Genomic DNA, 14,028 nt, shown 5'->3' on the forward strand with positions numbered 1-14,028 from the left:
TTCTTGGGAATAACAATCTGGAGGAAGGTAAAATGAGAGACTGGTGTGTTTATCTACTAAGGCATGAGCAGCCTCCAAAAGAGAGTGATTCTCTATTTAGAACCAGTCAATGGCTCTTCTAATAGGGGTGGTATCTCAGGCACCCTATTCCCACCTCCACCCATGCTAGAGTTTTGATTGACTAGATCTTAAGAAACCATAACTACTATGGTTTGATGCAGTTAACAGCTTTGTTGTGTCCAGAAACCAGCATTTCACAGCTTTCCTCTCCATCTACCAGCTCTTTTCAACATCTCTCTTCTATTATATACCCTGAGCTTTGAATGGTAGGAGGTTGATACAAATGACTCATCCACTGCTGACCACTCATAGTTACTTATACCCAGAACTTTGGCCAGTTACATTAATTACTAATCCACCCAAGCAAAAGGAAGCTTCTCTGATCAAAGAAAAAATAGAGCAAATTTACTTATAATTACAAATATTTTAGAATTCTGTTTAACAGTATGACAATTATTTGAAACAATAGTAGATATCCTGTGAGTTCCCCAGCCATGGACTTTTGACCAGGCCTACAACGGATGAGTTCCCTCCTATGGTGTAGGCTTCATAATCTATCAGTAAGCAGTTGGTTATATCCATAATTGTCATGCCACTAATGAGCCTCTGAGCAGATCAGTATTACAGCATTCTACTGCTGTGTGAGAGGGTGCACCTAATCTTCAAAAGACTATAAGTCCCAGGAATTTTAGAGGTCTGGTGGCATGAGTGTGGTGGGGATATCCTTGTGGAAACAGGGTGGCAGGAAATGTGGTGGTGAGGTGGGGAGGGGTATGGGATATGGAATCCTCGAGGGGTGGACCAGGAGCAGAATAAAATATGGAATGTAAAAATAAATATTAATTAGCTAATTAATTAAAATAAAATCCACAGTTATCAGAGGGCTAGTTTTAAGATTAATTTATTTTACATATTTGAGTATACTGTAGCTGTCTTCAAACACAAAGAAGAGGGCATCAGATCCCATTACAGATGGTTGCTGAACCACAGTATTGGTGCTGGGAATTGAACACAGGACCTCTGGAAGAGCAGTCAGTTCTCTTAACTGCTGAGCTATGTCTCTAGCCCAGGGGTTAGTTTTATTTAGATTCTCAACTGAGAAATGTCAAATGGCTGAGAAGCACCTAAAGAAATGTTCAACAAACTTAGTCTTCAGGGAAGTGCAAATCAGAACAACCCTGAGATTCCACTTCACACCAGTCAGAATGGCTAAGAACAAAATCTCAGGTGACAGCAGATGATGATGAGAATGTGGCAAAGAGGAAAACACCTCCATTGTTGGTGGGATTGCAAACTGGTGCAACCACTCTGGAAATCAGTCTGGAGTTTCCTCAGAAAATTAGACATAGTGCTATCTGAAGACCCAGCTGCACTACTCCTGGGCATAAACTCAAAAGATGCTCCAACACATTACAAGAGCATATGCTCCACTGTGGTCATAGCAGCCTAGCTATTTATAATAGCTAGAAGCTGGAATGAACCAAAATGTCCTTCAACAGAGGAATGGATACAGAAAATGTGCTACATTTACACAATGAAGGTATTACATTTACTCAGCTATTAAAAGTAATGATTTCACGAAATTCTTAGGCAAATGGATAGAACTAGAAAATATCCTGAGTGAGGTAACCCAGTCACAAAAGAACACACATGGTATGCACTCATTGATAAGTGGATATGAACCCCAAAGCTTGGAATACCCAAGAAACAATTCACAAATCATGTAATGCTCAGGAAGAAGGAGCTTCAACATTAAAGAAAACAAAACGAAGCAGCAAATCTTACCCTGAAGTATAGATTGATGTTGGAGTTACATTACATTAATGTTTGAAATGGACTTAAAAGATTTCATAGCATAAAACTGTTATTTTTATCAGTCCATCTATTTAGTTCATTATTACAAATAGTGAAGGTCATGTGTATGTCAATTTGTGTTAATGATACAATCTGAAGCTGAGAGCAGACAGAGAAAGATATAGATAGATTTGGATAGAATATTAAAATAAACATTAGAAGTGAGTGATAGTATAGTAAAGGATAAGGTTGATTTAGAATTATGAAAATACATGATTTGAGGGTATACCTAGGACACAAGATTCTATATATGATTAACATTTCTTTTCTTTTCTTTTTATTGGATATTTTCTTTATTTACATTTTGAATGTTATCCTGTTTCCTGGTTTCCCCTCTGGAAATCCCCTATCCCATCCTCCCTCCCCCTACTTCTATGAGGGTGCTCCCTCACCCATCCACCCACTCTTTCCGGCCTCCCTGCCCTGGCAGCATTCCCCTCACTGGTGCATCAAGCCTTCACATGACCAAGGACCTCTCCTCCCATTGATGCCCAACAAGGCCATCCTCCACTACATGTGCAGCTGGATCCATGGGTCATTCCATGTATACTCTTTGGTTGGTGGTTTAGTCCCTGGGACTCTGGGGGGTCTGGTTGGTTGATATTGTTGTTTTTCCTGGGGGCTACAAAATCCCTGTTACCTCAGTACTTTCTCTAACTCCTCCATGGAGGACCCCAATTTCATTTTATACAAAAATGAATGTGTCCATAGGTAAGTGCTTTGTATACTCTTTTATGGGACTGCATCTCCCAGAGATGAATGGGTATCTCTACGCATCAGTAGACTCATTAATATTTGGTCCTAAGACCAGAGCCCAACACCAGAAAGCATTGAATAAATGTGCTTTCTTACAAGGTCAGGATGAGACATCTCTCAAAATTGCATGGTAAATGGGACATATTTATCATTTTTCCTCCCCTCTCCAAGGCCCATGGATCATTGTAGAAGAGGGGGTTAAAAGAAGGGGTAGAAGTATGCCAAGAGAAATGTGGTATTGATGGAGTTACTGATAGTTGTGAGTCACTGTATTGGTGCTAGGGACTGAACTCTAGTCCTGTGCAAGAGCATTGAAGGCTCTTAAACTCTGAATAATCTCTCCAGCCATTTTCCCACTTATTAAGTATCTAAACTAAGAGACAGTATAATAGTATTGATTACTGTTAAATGTTATATCTTTACTTCCAGAACACTATTTTAATACTATCATTATTAACATTATACTATCAGCATCCCTAATTTAAATATCTGATATTCCAAATTCTAAAATGATTATGGCACCAACCTGGCTTACAGAAAAATGCCACCACAGAGATAATTTAATGGACCATGCATGTCTTTTGGGTCTGCATTACTTCACTTAGGATATTTCCTTTTCTTTTTCTTTTTTTAATGTGGAGATATTTTATTTAAATAAATAATTTCTTTTTTTTCCCCACGAGGATGTCCCCTCCTCTAAACTTCCTGGGTCCTCCAGTCATTTGAGGATTAGGTACATCATCTTTGACTTAACCCAGACCCGGAGTCCTCTGCAGTATATGTGTTGGAGGCCTCATCTCAGCTGGTGTCTGAGTGCCTGGTTGGGGATCCAGGTTAATTGAGACTATTGCTCTTCTTACTGGGTTGCCCTCCTCCTCAGCTTTCTCCAGCTTTTCCCTAATTCAACCAGAGTGGTCAGTAGCTTCTGTTCATTGGTTGAGTACACATATCTGCATCTGACTCTTTCAGCTGCTTATGGGGTGCATGTTGAGGGCAGCCATGATATGTCCCTTTTGGTGAGTGCTGCATAGCTTCAGTAATGGTGTCAGGACTTGGGGCCTCCCCTTGAGCTGGATCCCACTTTGGACCTGTCACTGGACTTTCTTTTCCTCTGGCTCTACTCCATTTCCATTCCTGCATTTTTTTCAGAAAGGAAGGATTATGCGTCAGAGTTTTGGCTGTGGCATAGCAAACCGATCCCTCCCTTGATGCCCTGTCTTTCTGCTGGAAGTGGACTAAACGGGTTCCCTCTCCCCACTGTAGGGCATTTCATCTAAGGTACAACCCTTAGAGTCTTAAGAGTCTCTCATTTCCCAGGTCTCTGGTACATTCTGGAGAGTCCTTCCAATCTCCTTCCTCCAGAGGTCAGCTGTTTCCATTCTTTCTTCTGGCCCTCAGGGCTTCAGTCTTTTTCTCCCACCCAATATCAGATTACATTCCCTTCTCCCCCGACTCCCACCCCCTTTCCTTCCCTGTCCTTCTTTCCCTCCCATCTTGTGGTTGCTTTCTTTTCCTTCCCAAGTGGAAACGAGGCTTCCTCACTTGGACCCTTCAGCTTGTTAACTTTTTGAGTTCTGTGGACTGTATCTTGGGTATTCTGTACTATTTTTTGGCTAATATTCACTAATAGTGAGAACATACTGTACATGTTCTTTTGGGTCTGAATTGCATCACTCAGGATGACATTTTCTAGTTCCATCCATTTGCCTGAAAAACTCAGGATGTTCTCATTCTTAATAGCTGAGTAGTATTCCATTGTGCAAATGAACCACATTTCCTGTATCCATTGTTCTGTCATAGGACATCTGGGTTGTTTCCAGCTTCTGGCTTTCACAAATAAGGCTGCTGTAAATGTAGTGGAACACGTGCCCCTGTGGCATAGTAGGGCATCTTTGGGGTATATTCCCAGAGTGGTATTTCTGGGTATTTAGGTAGACCTATTTCCAATTTTCCTAGGAACTTCCAAATTGATTTTTGCAGAGTGGTTATACCAGTTTGCAATTCCACCAGCAAAGGAGGAGTATTCCTTTTTCTGCACATCCTTGTCAACATGTGTTGTCACCTGAGGTTTTTTATCTTAGCCATTCAGACTAGTGTAAAGTGGACTCTCTGGATTGTTTTGATTTGCATTTCTCTGATCACTAATGACTTTGAGTGTTTCTTTAGGCGCTTCTTAACCATTCATGATTCCTCTGTTGTGAATTCTCAGTTTAGTTTTATACCCCATTTTCTGATTGGGTTGTTTGTTTTTTTAGTGATTAGCTTCTTGAGTTCTTTATATATTTTGGATATTAGCCCTGTATTTATGTGGGGTTAGTGAAGATTTTTTTCCCAATCTGTAGGATGCCGATTTGTCTTATTGACTATGTCCTTTGCCTTAGAGAACCTTTCCAGTTTCATGAGCTCCTGTTTATAAATTCTTGATCTTAGAGCACTGACTATTGGAGTTCTGTTTAGAAAATTTCCCCCTGTGCCAATGAGTTCAAGGTTCTTTCCCACTTTCTCTTCTATTCAATTCAGTATATCTGGTTTTATGTTGAGGTCCTTGATCCACTTGAATTTGAGCTTTGTGCATGGTGCCAAATATGGGTCTATTTTCATTTTTCTACAAACAAATAGCCAGTTAGACCAGCACCATTTATTGAAGATACATTCTTTTTTCCATTGTATGTTTTGGCTTTTTTGTCAAAGATGAAGTTTGCATACATGTGTGGTTTTATTTCTGGGTCTTCAATTCTATTTCATTGATCAACCTGTCTGTCTCTGTACCAATACCATGCAGTTTTTTTTATCGCTATTACTCTGTAGTATAGCTTGATGTCAGAGATGGTGATTCCCCCAGACATTCTTTTATTGTTAAGAATCATTTTCGCTATTCTGGGTTTTTTGTCTTTCCAAATGAATTTGAGCATTTCTCTTTCCCTGTCTTTGAAAAATTGTGTTGGGATTTTGATGGATATTGCATTGAATCTGTAGAGTGCCTTTGATAGGATGGCCATTTTTACTATGTTAATTCACCCAATTCATGAGCATAGGAGATCTCTCCGTTTTCTGAGATCCTCTCTTTATTTCTTGAGAGACTTGAAGCTCATTTTTGAAATCTTTTTTTAAAAAAAATATTTATTTATTATATATAAGTACACTTTATGTGTCTTTAAATACACCAGAAGAGGGCATCAGACCTCATTGCAGATGGTTGTGAGTCACCATGTGGTTGCTGGAATTTGAACTCAGGACCTCTGGAACAGCAGACAGAGGCCTTAACCACTGAGCAATCTCTCCAGCCCTGAAGTTCTTATCGTATAGATCTTTTACTAGTTTGATTAGAGTTACCCCAAGATATTTTATATTATATGTGGTTATTGTGAAAGGAGTTGTTTCCCTAATTTCTTTCACAGCCTGTTTATCATTTGTATAAAGGAAGGTTTCTGATTTATTTGAATTAATTCCACTTTGTTGAAGTTGTTTATCAGCTGGACAAGTTCTCTGGTAGAATTTGTGTTGTTGCTTATATATGCTATCATATCATCTGCAAATAGTGATACTTTTAACTGTTCTTTGTAAATTTGTACCCCCTTTTGATCTCTTTTTGTTCTCTTATTGTTCTAGCTAGCACTTCAAGTACTATATTGAATAGATATGGGGAGAGTGGGCAGCCTTATCTTGTCCCCGATTTTAGTGGGATTGCTTCAAGTGTATCTCTCTATTTAATTTGATATTGGCTGCTGGTATGCAGTTAATTGCTTATATTATGTTTAGGTATGGGCCTTGAATTCCTGATCTCTCCAATACTTTTACATGAAGGGGTGTTGTATTTTGCCAAATGATTTTTCAGCATCTAAGGAGATACTCAGGGTTTTTTTCTTTGAGTTTATTTATATGGTGAATTACATTGATGGGTTTTTGTGTACTGAACCAACCTTGCATCCCTGGGATGAAGCCTACTTGATTGTGGTGAATGATGATTTTGATGTGTTCTTTGGTTCAGGTTGCAAAAATTTCATTGATTATTTTTGCATCAATATTCATAAGAGAGATTGGTCTGAAGTTCTCTTTTTTGGTAGGGTCTTCGTGGAGTTTAGGAATCAGAATTATCGTGGCTTCATAGAATGAGTTAGGAGTGTTCCTTCTGTTTCTACTTTATGGAATATTTTGAGGAATATTGGTATCAGGTCTTCTTTGAAAGTCTGGTAGACATCTGAACTAAATTTATCTGGCCCAGGGCTTTTATTTGGTGGAACGTTTTTAATGAATTCTTCTATTTCTTTATGGAATATGGACGTGTTTAGAAAGTTTACCTGCTCTTGATTTAACTTTGATATGCAGTATCTGTCTAGAAAGCCATTCATTTTATGTAGATTTTCAAGTTTTGTTGAGTAGGCTTTTGTAGTAGGATCTGATTATTTTTTCAATTTCATCCATTTCAATTGTTAGGTCTCCATTCTCATTTCTGATTTTAATTTGGATACTGCCTCTGGGCCCTTTAGTCACTTTGGCTAAGGGTTCATTTATTTTGTTGATTCTTTCAAAGAACCAGCTTTTGGTTTTGCTGATTCTTTGTATCCTTTTCTTTGTTTCTATTTGGTTGATTCCAGCCCTGAGTTTGACTATATCCTGCCTTCTACTGCTCTTGGGTGAGTTTGCTTCTTTTTCCTCTAGAGCTCTCAGGTGTGCTGATAAGTTGCTAGTGTAAGATCTCTCATTTCTTTACTAGTGCACTTACTGTTGTGTATTTTTCTCTTAGCACTGCTTTCATTGTGTCCCATAAGTTTGGGTGTGATGTGTCAACATTTTCATTAAGTTCCAGGAATTCTTTTATTTCTTTATTTCATTCTTGACCCACTTGTCACTGAGTAGAAAGTTGTTCAGTTTCCATAAGTATGTGGGTTTTCTGTTGCTTTTGCTGTGATTGAAGACCAGCTTTAGGACATGGTGGTCTGATAGGATGCATGGGATTATCTCAATCTTCTTATATTGGTTGAGGGTTGTTTTGTGACCAATTACGTGGTCGATTTTGGAGCAGTTACCATGAGGTGGTCAAAAGAAGGTGTATCCTTTTGATTTAGGATTAAATGTTCTGTAGATATCTGTTAATTCTATTTGGTTGATAACCTCTATTAGTTTCACTCTGTCTCTGTTTTGTTTCTCTTTCAATGATCTGTCCATTGGTCAGAGTGGGGTGTTGAAGTCTCCCACTATTATTGTGTGGGGTTCAATGTGTGTTTTGAGCTTTAGTAAAGATTCTTTTATGAATGTGGGTGTCCTTGCATTTGGGGCATAGATGGGGCATTGAGAAATTCTCTTGGTGGTTTTCCCTTGGATGAATATGAAGTGTCCTTCCTCATCACACTTGGTAACTTTTGGTTGAATGTCTATTTTGTTGGATATTAGAATGGCAACTCCATCTTGTTTCTTGGTACCATTTGCTTGCTTTTTCCATCCTTTTGCTCTGGGATAGTGACTCTCTTTGCTTTGAGATGTGTTTCTTGTACTCAGCAAAACGCTGGACCTTGTTTGTGTATCCAATCTGGTAGCTTATGAGCTTTTATAGGTGACTTGAGTCTGTTAATATTGAGAGGTATTAAATACAGATGACTGTTGGCTCCTGTTGTATTTGTTTTTGTAGGTAGTTTTATGTGCTTGTGGTTCTCTTTTTGGCTTTGTTGCAAAATGCTTAAAATTTTGTCTTCTTTTTTTGTTGCATAGGTATCTACCTAGTATTGGAGTTTTCATTCTAGGATACTCTGTAGGGCTGAATTGGTAGATAGATACTGTTTGAACTTGGTTTTGTCCTGGAATATTTTGGTTTCTCCATCTATGTTGATTGATAGTTTTTCTGGGTATAGTACCCTGGGCTGGCATTTGTGTTCACTTAGAGTCTGTATGAGTTCTGCCCAGGCTCTTCTGGCTTTCATAGTCTCTGTTGGGAAGTCTGGTGTGATTCTGATAGGTCTGCCTTCGTATGTTACTTAACCTTTTTCCCTTCCTGCTTTTAATATTATTTCTTTGTTTTGTGCATTTGGTGTTTTAACTATTAAGTGATGGGAAGAATATTTTTTCTGGTCCAATCTATTCGGAGTTCCATAGGCTTCTTAAACACTCTTTCTTTAGGCATCTCTTTCTTTAGGTTAGGGATGTTTTCTTCTATAAGTTTGTTGAAGACATATACTGGCCCTTTAAGTTGGGAATCTTCACTTTTCTTTATTCCAACTGTTCTTTTCATTGTTTCAAGAATGTCCTGGATATTTTGGGTTAGGAGTATTTTATGTTTTGAATTGTCTCTGACAGTTGTGTCAGTCTCTTTTATAGTATCTTCTACACCTCTATCTCTTGTATTCTGTTGGTGATATTTATGTTTGTAATTCTTGACCTCTTTCCTATTTTTTCCATTTCCAGGTTTTCCTCCAGTTGTGCTTTCTTTATTGTTTCTACTTCCACTTTTAGGTCTTGGACTGCTTTATGCAATTTCTTCACGTGTTTGATTGTATTTTCCTGTATTTCTTTAAGAGATTTGTTTCCACTTTAAGGGCTTCTACCAGTTTAACTGTGTTTTCCTGTATTTCTTTCCTTGATATATATATGTATACACACACACACACACACACACACACACACACACACATATATATATATATATATATATATATATACATATATATGTATATATCCTCCTTAAAGGACTCTATCACCTTTATGAAATAGGATTTTAGGTCAGTTTCCTGATTTTCAGGTGGGTTGGTGGATTCAGGGCTTGCTGTGGTGGTAGGACTGGGTTCTGATGATGCCCAAGTATATTGGCTTCTGTTGCTTATGGTCTTGTGCTTGTCTCTTGCCATCTGGTTATCCCTAGTGTTTGCTGGTCTGGGTGACTTTGTCTGGAGTCTGCCTCTTTTGTCCCTGAGTGGCAACAGGTCTCCTGGTAGACCTGTGGCCCTGGCTATAGCAGATCTTCTGTGGGGACTTCCAACTGAAGTGTATTCAGAGGGACAGAAAAGCTGCTGATTTGTTGCATTGGCTGCAGTAGATCTCCTAGGAGGCCTTCAGACTGTTGGGTCTTAAGAGGAGCAATCAAACTATTGTCCTGTGTGAAGCTGTTCTTTTGTGGGGGTCAATCAACTACGGCTTCTGTTTCCTTGTATGCAGCCACACTCCAAGGAGGCTTTCAGTCTTTTGGGTTAGTTGCCCTGCATGCCACAGAGTGCCTGGGAGGTCTTCAGACTGTGTCATCAATTGCCTAGTTGCCGGTTGTACAGAGGAACTCCTGGGATGCCTTCAAGCTGTGGTGTCCTGGTTGCAGTGAATCTCATGGGATGTCTCCAGTTGTGGTGTTAGATGACCTGGGTGTAGAAAATCTCCTGGGATGCCTCAGGATTTGATATCAAATGTTTTGAGTGCAGTAGTTATTCTGGTATGCTTCAGAATATGATGTCAACAGTTCTGAGAGTAGAGGATCCTCTGGTATACCTGAGGATATAGCATCTTCCAGGAACCAGACTAGCTAGCAGAAAGGATCAGGCAGAAGGGGATTGGTATTGGAAGGCAGGGGCTTTGGGTGGATGGTGGGTCCCAGAATTAACTCGCCTTTAGCTGCAGCTGTGGGACTTGTATTGAGAGGTTCTTACCAAGTGCTGAGTGCAGTGGATCTTCTGGTATGCCTAAGGATATAGCCTCTTCTAGGGAGCCAGCTAGCAGTCTGTTCCAGGAGAAAGGCAGGATATTTTCTAGTTCCATTTGTGTGACTGCAAAATTCATAATATTCTTTCTTTTGGTACCTGAATAATATTTCATTGTGTGAGTGAAACACAGTTTTTTTATCCATTCTTTGGTTGTAGGACATCTTAGTTGCTTCTAGGTTCAGGATATTACAAATAAGGCTGCTATGAATATAGTGCAGCTCATGTCCTTGTGATATGGGATCCATCCCATGGGTGGGTGCCAAACCCTGACACTATTACTAATGCCACGCTGTGCTTGCAGACAAGAGCTTATCCTGGCTGACTTTTGAAAGGCTCTATCAGCGGCTGACTGCAATAGATGCAGATACTTACAGCCAACCATTGGGCTGAGTTAGTGGAAGGATTGAAGGAGCTGAAGGGAATAACAACCCCATAGGAAGACCAACAATGTTTACTAACCTGAACCCCAGGAGCTACCAGAGACTAAGCCACCAATCAAAAAGCAAACATGGACTGGTCTGTGACTCCCACTACATATGTAGCAGAGGACTGCTTTGTCTGCCTTAGTGGGTAAGGAAGTGCCTAATCCTGCAGAGGGGGGATACCTTGGGTTGGGAAGCACCCTCTCCGAGGATAAGTGGAGGGGAAATGGGTGAAGAACTCTTGGAGGGGGGATTTAGAGGCGGACAACATTTGGAATGTAAATAAATAAATAATTAATTAAAAACTTTTTCAAAAGGACATGTTCATATCTAAGGAGAAAGGTTTGGCAGAACCTTTCCCTAATGCATAAAGATTTCAGGGGACCAATCATTGGATGAGGAGTAGGCGGGACTTCTGGGTGAGAGACACGAAGAGAAGAGGCAGGAAAAAGGACTTACTTTGGCACTAGGAGAGCTTTGGGGGACAACATGTAGCAAACAAGAGGCCCTTGGGTTAGATGGCAGATCTGCCAGGATTTACCACTGGAGGATTTAACCTAGTCTAGCATATAAATTAGGATTTTAGCTGCTATACCCAGCTATTGAGTCATCTGTTGATTCTAAACTAAGTTTGTGTTGTGCTTTCCTTCAGGAGGCAACTTAATTGAATTCCAGAGAAAGGTAAGGTGGCAGGGCACTTCAGCCAGCCACAGGTATTTAGATGTGTGGGGTTGTCATGGCAGGGACTCACCATGGGGACTTAGTGAATCAGGTGGAGAGATTTTGGAGCCCCTGGGCCAGAGAGACTGCCAAGATGAGAAGTGGCCAGCCCTCTCATCTGTCTGCCAGAGATAGCGTGGTTTGGCTTTGTTAGTATTACCCACTACAGAAAGATCATATCATTTCACATTAACATGGTCCCTTTGGAAATCTGTCCTATTGAAAATCTGCAGACAGAGGGAGGCAATTGTGAGAAATTAATTTTATAAGCTCCCCAGAGTATGTTACCCACCCACCTTTTATTTTCACCCTAAAGGTTGGGTCAAATGAACACTAAGGGGGGAAAATCTATTGAATCTGGTGCAGGTGGAGAGAAACCTTCCCATGTAGAAGACAGGAAAGATACAACTCAGTGTTCTCTGAAAGAAGAATCAGAATAAAGATCCCAACAACACATAAGGTGAGGACACACCTTAATTTAAAATTTGCATTTTCAGATTCAGAGTCTGGAATTCTATTCCTGAGCTGAACTTAGTGGTTTGTCTTTGTGATACCCTGTTCTCCAGAGGTTGAGATAAAGAGGATTGCGATAGTTCGAGGCCACTTTAGGCTACAGGATAAGTTTTTGATAAGCAGGGTGGGATCCTATCTCAAAACTAAAACAAGTTAACTAAATATATTAGTCAATTGAAAATACAAATAGAAAATCCACAGTTCTTAAGGTAATGCCAATAGGACAAGAAGTCTACTAAGAAATTGTGAGGGTAAATCTATCCCAAGTGGAAATATAACCGTAATTAAAACAAAAGACCCATGAGACTATGTCCTAGAATGATATGAGATTTTACAATGCAAATTTGTCATCTGAAGCATGTATTAGGGTCTTCTTCAAACTTGAATCATCTAGTGTCTTCTCTTTTTTTTCATCTTTATTAACTGGAGTATTTCTTATTTACATTTTGATTGTTATTCCCCTTCCCGGTTTCCCAGCAATATCCCCCTAACCTCTCCCACTCTCCTTCTCTATGGGTGTTCCCCTCCCCATACTCCCCCCATTACCGCCCTCTCCCTAACAATCATGTTCACTGGGGGATTCAGTCTTAGCAGGACCAAGGGGCTCTCCTTCCACTGGAGCTCTTACTAGGCTATTCATTGCTACGTATGCAGTTAGAGTCCAGGGTCAGTCCATGTATAGTCTTTGGGTAGTGGCTTAGTCCCTGGAAGTTCTGGTTGCTTGGCATTGTTGTTCATATGGGGTGTCGAGCCCCTTCAAGCTCTTTCAGTCCTTTCTAAGATCCCTTCAACAGGGGTCCCGTTCTCCATTCAGTGGTTTAATGATGGTATTCGACTATGTATTTGCTGTATTCTGGCAGTGTGTCTCAGGACAGATCTAGATCCGGTTCTTGTTGGCCTGCACTTCTTTGCTTCTTCCATCTTATCTAATTGGGTATAAGTATGGGCCACATGTGGGGCAGGCACTGAATGGGTGTTCTTTCTGCCTCTGTTCTAAACTTTGCCTCCCTATTCCCTGCCAAGGTAATTCTTGTTCCCCTTTTAAAGAAGGAGAGAAGCATTCCCATTTTGGTCATCCTTTTTGAGTTTCATGTGTTCTGTTCATCTAGGGTAATTCAAGCATTTGGGATAATAGCCATTTATCAATGAGTGCATACCATGTGTGTTTTTCTGTGATTGGGTTACCTCACTCAGGATGATATTTTCCAGTTCCCTCCATTTGCCTACGAATTTCATAAAGTCATTGTTTTTGCTAGCTGAGTAATATTCCATTGTGTAGATGTACCACCTTTTCTGTATCCATTCCTCTGGTGAAGGGCATCTGGGTTCTTTCCAGCTTCTGGCTATTATAAATAAGGCTGCGATGAACAGAGTGGAGCACGTGTCTTTGTTATATGTTGGGGCATCTTTTGGGTATTTGCCCTAGAGAGGTATAGCTGGGTCCTCAGGTAGTTCGATGTCCAATTTTCTGAGGAACCTCTAGCATAATTTCCAGAATGGTTGTACCAGTCTGCAATCCCACCAACAATGGAGGAGTGTTCCTCTTTCTCCACATCCTTGCCAGCATTTGCTGTCACCTGAGTTTTTGATCTTAGCCATTCTTACTGGTGTGAGCTGAAACCTCAGGGTTGTTTTGAGTTGCATTTCCCTTATGACTAAAGATGTTGAACATTTTTTAGGTGTTTCTCAGCCATTCGGCATTCCTCAGCTGTGAATTCTTTGTTTAGCTCTGAACCCCATTTTTTAATAGGGTTATTTGTCTCCCTGTGGTCTAACTTCTTGAGTTCTTTGTATATTTTGGATATAAGGCCTCTATCTGTTGTAGGATTGGTAAAGATCTTTTCCCAATCTGTTGGTTGCCATTTTGTCCTAACCACAGTGTCCTTTGCCTTACAGAAGCTTTGCAGTTTTATGAGATCCCATTTGTCGATTCTTGATCTTACAGCATAAGCCATTGATGTTTTGTTCAGGAAATTTTCTCCAGTGCCCATGTGTTCAAGATGCTTCCCCACTTTTTCTTCTATTAG

This window comes from Rattus norvegicus, chromosome 1, assembly GCF_021556685.1.
Source record: "Rattus norvegicus strain SHRSP/BbbUtx chromosome 1, alternate assembly SHRSP_T2T, whole genome shotgun sequence".
Taxonomy (NCBI): Eukaryota; Metazoa; Chordata; class Mammalia; order Rodentia; family Muridae; genus Rattus; species Rattus norvegicus.